The sequence below is a fragment of the Galeopterus variegatus genome, unplaced genomic scaffold, assembly GCF_000696425.1.
Source record: "Galeopterus variegatus unplaced genomic scaffold, G_variegatus-3.0.2 Scaffold3455, whole genome shotgun sequence".
In the NCBI taxonomy this organism is placed as follows: Eukaryota; Metazoa; Chordata; class Mammalia; order Dermoptera; family Cynocephalidae; genus Galeopterus; species Galeopterus variegatus.
Window position 1 is genome coordinate 31031 of NW_007729566.1, and position 5211 is coordinate 36241.

General features: G+C 48.2%; 1 long non-coding RNA gene across 1 annotated transcript; it reads right to left on the minus strand.

The window, feature by feature from the left end:
• Positions 1 to 13: 13 nt before the first annotated feature.
• On the minus strand, positions 14 to 2332 carry LOC103600776. Its single transcript, XR_551409.1, has 2 exons — positions 1055 to 2332; positions 14 to 926 (listed from the first exon to the last, which is right to left on the minus strand). It is a non-coding gene; the product is annotated as an uncharacterized LOC103600776 (long non-coding RNA).
• Positions 2333 to 5211: the final 2879 nt, after the last annotated feature.

Below are 5211 nucleotides of genomic sequence, written 5' to 3' on the forward strand. Positions count from 1 at the left end.
CCTAATAGACAGGGTGGGCAACTACATCTCAGTCATTCAGAAATTCTCATCCTCACAAAAAGGGGTGGAGGGTCACCTCAGGCTTTTGCCCCCAATCAGCCAATTGGATATCTTTCAACATTCTTTATAATGGGGTGCAGGGCTACAGCTCATTCTGCTAACTTGGAAAGAGCATCTGATTTTGACCACCCCATGATGCCAGAGAACCTTTAGCCAAACAGATTCATTCAGGGAGGGAGGCCCCTTAAGGTTTTAACTATTAACATTTTCTTGCTCCGATCACCTCTCTTCTCCCCAAGTTTTTTCCATTTAGCTGAAGGTCTAGGTAGAGCCTAAAGTTTAACTGCAGTGACCTAGTCTTGACTGATCTGCCTTGGGGTGAGAAATGTGCAGAACTCAGGACAAATAAGTACAAGTTTCAGACTTGGGACGTATCTGCTCTGAAGATGTTAAGGGGCTCTACAGAGCTAAAGGATGAGATAAAAAAAAAGGGGGGGTGATGATTCTGGTGGGGTCAGGCACGTGAGTGAGGCGGGCATTGAGATGGCAGGTTCTGATGCTGGACCTGAGTTTCAAGCTTCCTTTAGCACTTGGTTGATCAGTCCTGACAAATCACTAACCCTCTGAGTCCCAATTTCATCAGTGTTCTGGAGCCACATGTGAACCCCAAACTATGCCTTTTTCATAGGGGGGCCCTCTGGGGTACCAGTATATATCCGTATCTTGTCTCTATGCCTACGAAGTGGCCCTCTCCTACCACTTGTTCATCTGGAGTAAGTGCTGAGTGCTCTCAGTGGGTCCTGACACACATTGGATGAGCGCTAGAGTTGGAAACTGACCACTGGTGTAATCCCTGGTCCTCGGCTATTGGAGAGGGCACGAATGCCCTGGCCAGCTGCATGTGCGTGTAGGGTTGAACAAAGAACCTTTCACACACATTGGATGAGCGCTAGAGTTGGAAACTGACCACTGGTGTAATCCCTGGTCCTCGGCTATGGGAGAGGGCACGAATGCCCTGGCCAGCTGCATGTGCGTGTAGGGTTGAACAAAGAACCTTTCTACGATGCAGCCCTAACTGCAGCCCTGCTTCCCAAAGCTGCCTTCAACTTTCAGCCCACTCAATGGACTCTGCGCTAGGACAGAGCAAAAGAAACGTCAGTTCCAGCACCAGAATTAGAAGTGTGGCTTAAGAACCCGCGTCTCCCCTGCCCTGCGGTCACCAGTTCACCTCATTATGATAATCAGTGTGTTTTTCCTTCACAGACAAAGAAGGCTCCTTATGAGAACGAATATTGGAATCCAGCAGCTACCTCATTAACGTCTGCGGCCTCTTCCTTCGACAAGGCCCAAGACCAGCTCTGTGTTCATTAAGGGAAAAGGACGAAAGTGGAATAAAACTGAAAAACACAGCTGGGGGGAGGGGGAAGGCTCTTTTCTGCCGGCCATTCATTCATTGAAATACTTTCCGTGCACCTTCAGGATTTAATCACTAGCAAAGCGGGTTGTTGGGGGGAGGGGAGGTCAGGGTTTACCACGATGGAGGAGGTAAAGAGGTTAAACTTGATGGAGTTAAAAACCTAAAATGGGGCGATTTGATCTGAAAGCTTCCTGGGATTTGTCATTGGGCTAATCAATTTAAAACCTTCCTGTTTGCTTTCTTTTAGCCCAACTCAAGAGGAAACCTTTTCTCTAAATGTATTTTGGTGGATTTTAATATTTTCTAAGCCTCTCTTTCCTACTTTTTCATCCTTAATGGCATTTTTAATTCATTCTTTTCTGCTTTCTCTCTGACGTTTCTCCCCCCCTTCCCCTCCATTTCTTTCTCCTCTCTTTGGTCCTTGTGGGAACTTAATGTGTAAGAAAATCGAGTGTTGACTACAATTGTGTTTTCTCATGAACTTCTATTGATTTTACTTCAAGTCCCCCAAACAAAGTCTGGTGCTTACCTGTAGGATATCCCACCTGACCTGCAAGGGTAAAGATTATTAACGCTGTTTTCCAACTGAGATAAAGGTGGCCTGGAAAAGTTGACCTACCCCAAGTTCTCCACACTAAGTAGCTTGACTAGGACTCAGGTCAGAGAACTCCTGAGTTCTTAAGGCATCATGGCACGACGGCAAGAGGAAGATTCCAGAAGCTGGAAGACCTGGGTATGCAAGTTCCTAGGGAGGCTAAGAAACACGGAGGTGGGAGCAGGTGTCTCTGTGAAACCGACGGGAGGGTGTGTAAACAGAAGTGAACCGGAGCCGCAAAGCCATGTGAGAGAAGGAATGGAAATGTGTCCACGTGTCGGTGAGCCAGACACATGTCCAGGGTGAAGCTACAGAAAAGTCTTTACCTTAGTGAGAGCCGTTCGACGGAGCAGAGCGAGTCAGGAAGCAGTGGGTTGAAGAGGAAATTGGAGGTGAGGGAGGAAGACAGTGTAGACAGGCATTTCAAGAGGCTTGGCTGTGAAAGGAAAGACAGAGGCTGAGAGGCTAGAAAGGAGGACAGGAGGAAGCCGGCAGGCTCTGAGCTGCAGGAAGAACAAAGTTGGAAATTCAGAGGGTTGCCGCAGTGGTGGGTCGGTGCTGAGACAGGTGCACTTCTTCTAAAACTTAAGAGGCAATGGGTGCAATGTACAGGTGCCCAAACTAAAGAGCCACTTGACAGCCTCTGTGTCCCTGGGAGGTGGCAGGCCAGTCCTGGGTCAGGACAGGGAGTTGTGAGGATCAAATGAATGTGTGGTTGCACAAAGGGCTCTGCGTCTGCAAAGGGAGACGTCAGTGCTCACTCTCACTGCTCTCTGGTAGCAGGACCCTCAATTTTACAGCCCACTCAAATCTCACTGGGGCCTGGATTTTCACTGACCATAAATTATTCGTCCTGAACATTAAGGATATAAAGACCAGTGGCAAAAGCTCCTGCCAGTCTCTGGAAGACAAAAGGTCCCCTCCTAATAGCCTGGATTAACTCAAAGCAGGTCTCCGCCCACTTCATTTGTCACCTTCCGAGTCATCCCTGCACCTCCATTTGCCACCTAATCCAATCAGCCCCTTTCAGATGCCCGGCGGCTATTGTCTACACCAAGCCGGGCTTCTCTAAAGCGGCTTCAGTTGTTTTTGTCTTGTCCGGACAAAACTGGTTGGCTTGAAAGGGGACGAAAGAAAGTGCTGGTCAAACGAGGACCCCAATTAGCTCCCAAGAGACTGTTTTCATTATCTTTGTAGCACATACCTAGCCTGGTGCACTGGGCATATTGGTGGTGCTCCAGAAAATGTTTGTTGAATTAATTCTTCTGTTTTTATTTATTCTGGAATTTATTTACTGAACATAAACACACAAAGCACCTACTGGGTGCCGTTATTACTGAGGGAGAACAGGGCTGAACACGGGAACAATAACAGACAAACTCGGGCATTAAGTATCTTGCAATTTCCACAGCAATTTACAAAGCACTTTCATAGTAGTTACATCATTTCAGCTTCAAAAGCACCTTGTGGGGTAGATAAACGCTGGTATGTTTTTTTTTGTTGTTGTTGTTGTTTTTTAATCCCCATTTAGACCATGAAAGGAACTGAAACTTGGAGAAGTTAAGCGACTTGTTTAAGGTCACACCATCATTAAGAGGTGAAGCCAGCACATGGTACTAGCATTGGGGCCACCCAGATCCCCAAGACCACCCTGGGCAATTGGGATTTCAAACAGACTGTCCCATTGTCAAATGTCTGGTTTGAAATAAAAGGACTCTTAGTACACAGCTCTGGGCCAGGGGGCCACAAGGGGGTAATGGGTAGCTACAATGGCACCCAGGGTCCAACTCTGACCCCTTCTCTTGCCAGCATCGCAACAACAGACTTACATTCCTCCAGCTTCAGTTTCCTTACGGCAAATGGGAGCGAGTTCTACCCCATGGACAAATCAACACCAAATTTATCCTCACCTGGAAATGAGGCTGCCTTAATTACATTACACAGAAATAACATAGTCATATTACATAGAAAGTGCTCTGGAAATGGCCACATGCATAACTCGTGCTCTTACTCAAGTCAGACTGCCGGTCCCTTTTGTGAAGCCCCTACCTGGTGCGAGGAGAGCCCCGTGGACAGGGGCTGTCTTCAGTGCTGCTGGAGAATAAATAAGATGAGTAAGACAAGCAAGAGGGGTGGGAATGGACGGACCTGCCGAACCTTTTCAACAAACATTTGCTGACCGCCTTGTCTATGCCCGGCCCTGCCGGAGGCTGCTTTAGCTCATTTAATTCTCACAACAACCCTAGGAGGCTGCTCCTATTGTCCCCATTCCCCCGAAAAGGAAAAGAGGTGGGGCATGCTTTTAGAGATTCAGAAACATGCTCATTCCAGAAGCCCACCCAGGGCCTTCGAAGTGCCAGTGAGAAGCTGGTTGAGCCCTTGGCCCAGGTCCCCCTCCTGAGAATTTCCCAAAAGGAACCTTCCATTCAGGGCATCATAAGGGCAGCAACAGAATCAGTCCAGTCAAGAAAGACTGACACCCCCTGGGGAGGGAAACACTCCAGTTCGCTAGCAGGTGAACACAAGCCGAGAAGTATAGGAGAGTATTCACAGAGTCAAGGCATAAGCATAGCAAAGGTCAGGGGTTAACGACCAATGCCCCCTCACTAGGGCATTGGTTTAAGTGTTTAGCCAAGATGAACAGCTGATGGGTCAGTTCTGATCCTCTTCATCCTTGTCGTCTTGGTCCTGGGGTCTGCGGGTGGCTGCTTTGTCTGCTGGTGGGGTCCAGGAATCTGCACTCCTAGTGCCCTCTGCAACCAATCAAAGGTTAGAAGACCTTCTTAAAAGCCCGTCTAGACGTTAATTACAATTTCAGTTAATTAACTATAATTAAAACTAGTTATTTAAAATTTAAAATTGTCTTTTAATCATGAATGGGTCTGGGGATGGTGCAAGGAGGGTGGCAGGTCTGGGGGATTCTGCCCACCATGTTGTGTGTAAAGTGCCACAAGGAGGAGGTGAGGTACCATAAGATGGAGATGAGCAGCAGGCACCTTGGCAGCAGCTTGGCATGGAGAAGGTGGTCCTTGAAGACGAGGAGGTGAACGATGATGTCATCCCTGAAGAGAGACCCTACGGCAGGGAGGGGGCCAGATTAGAAACCGTCTTGATGACCTCTAAGGGCCAGCACAAGAACAGCAGGGGGGGGAGCAGTCAGAGGGAAAGGGAGGGGGGAGTGGCAAAGGGGAAGGACGGG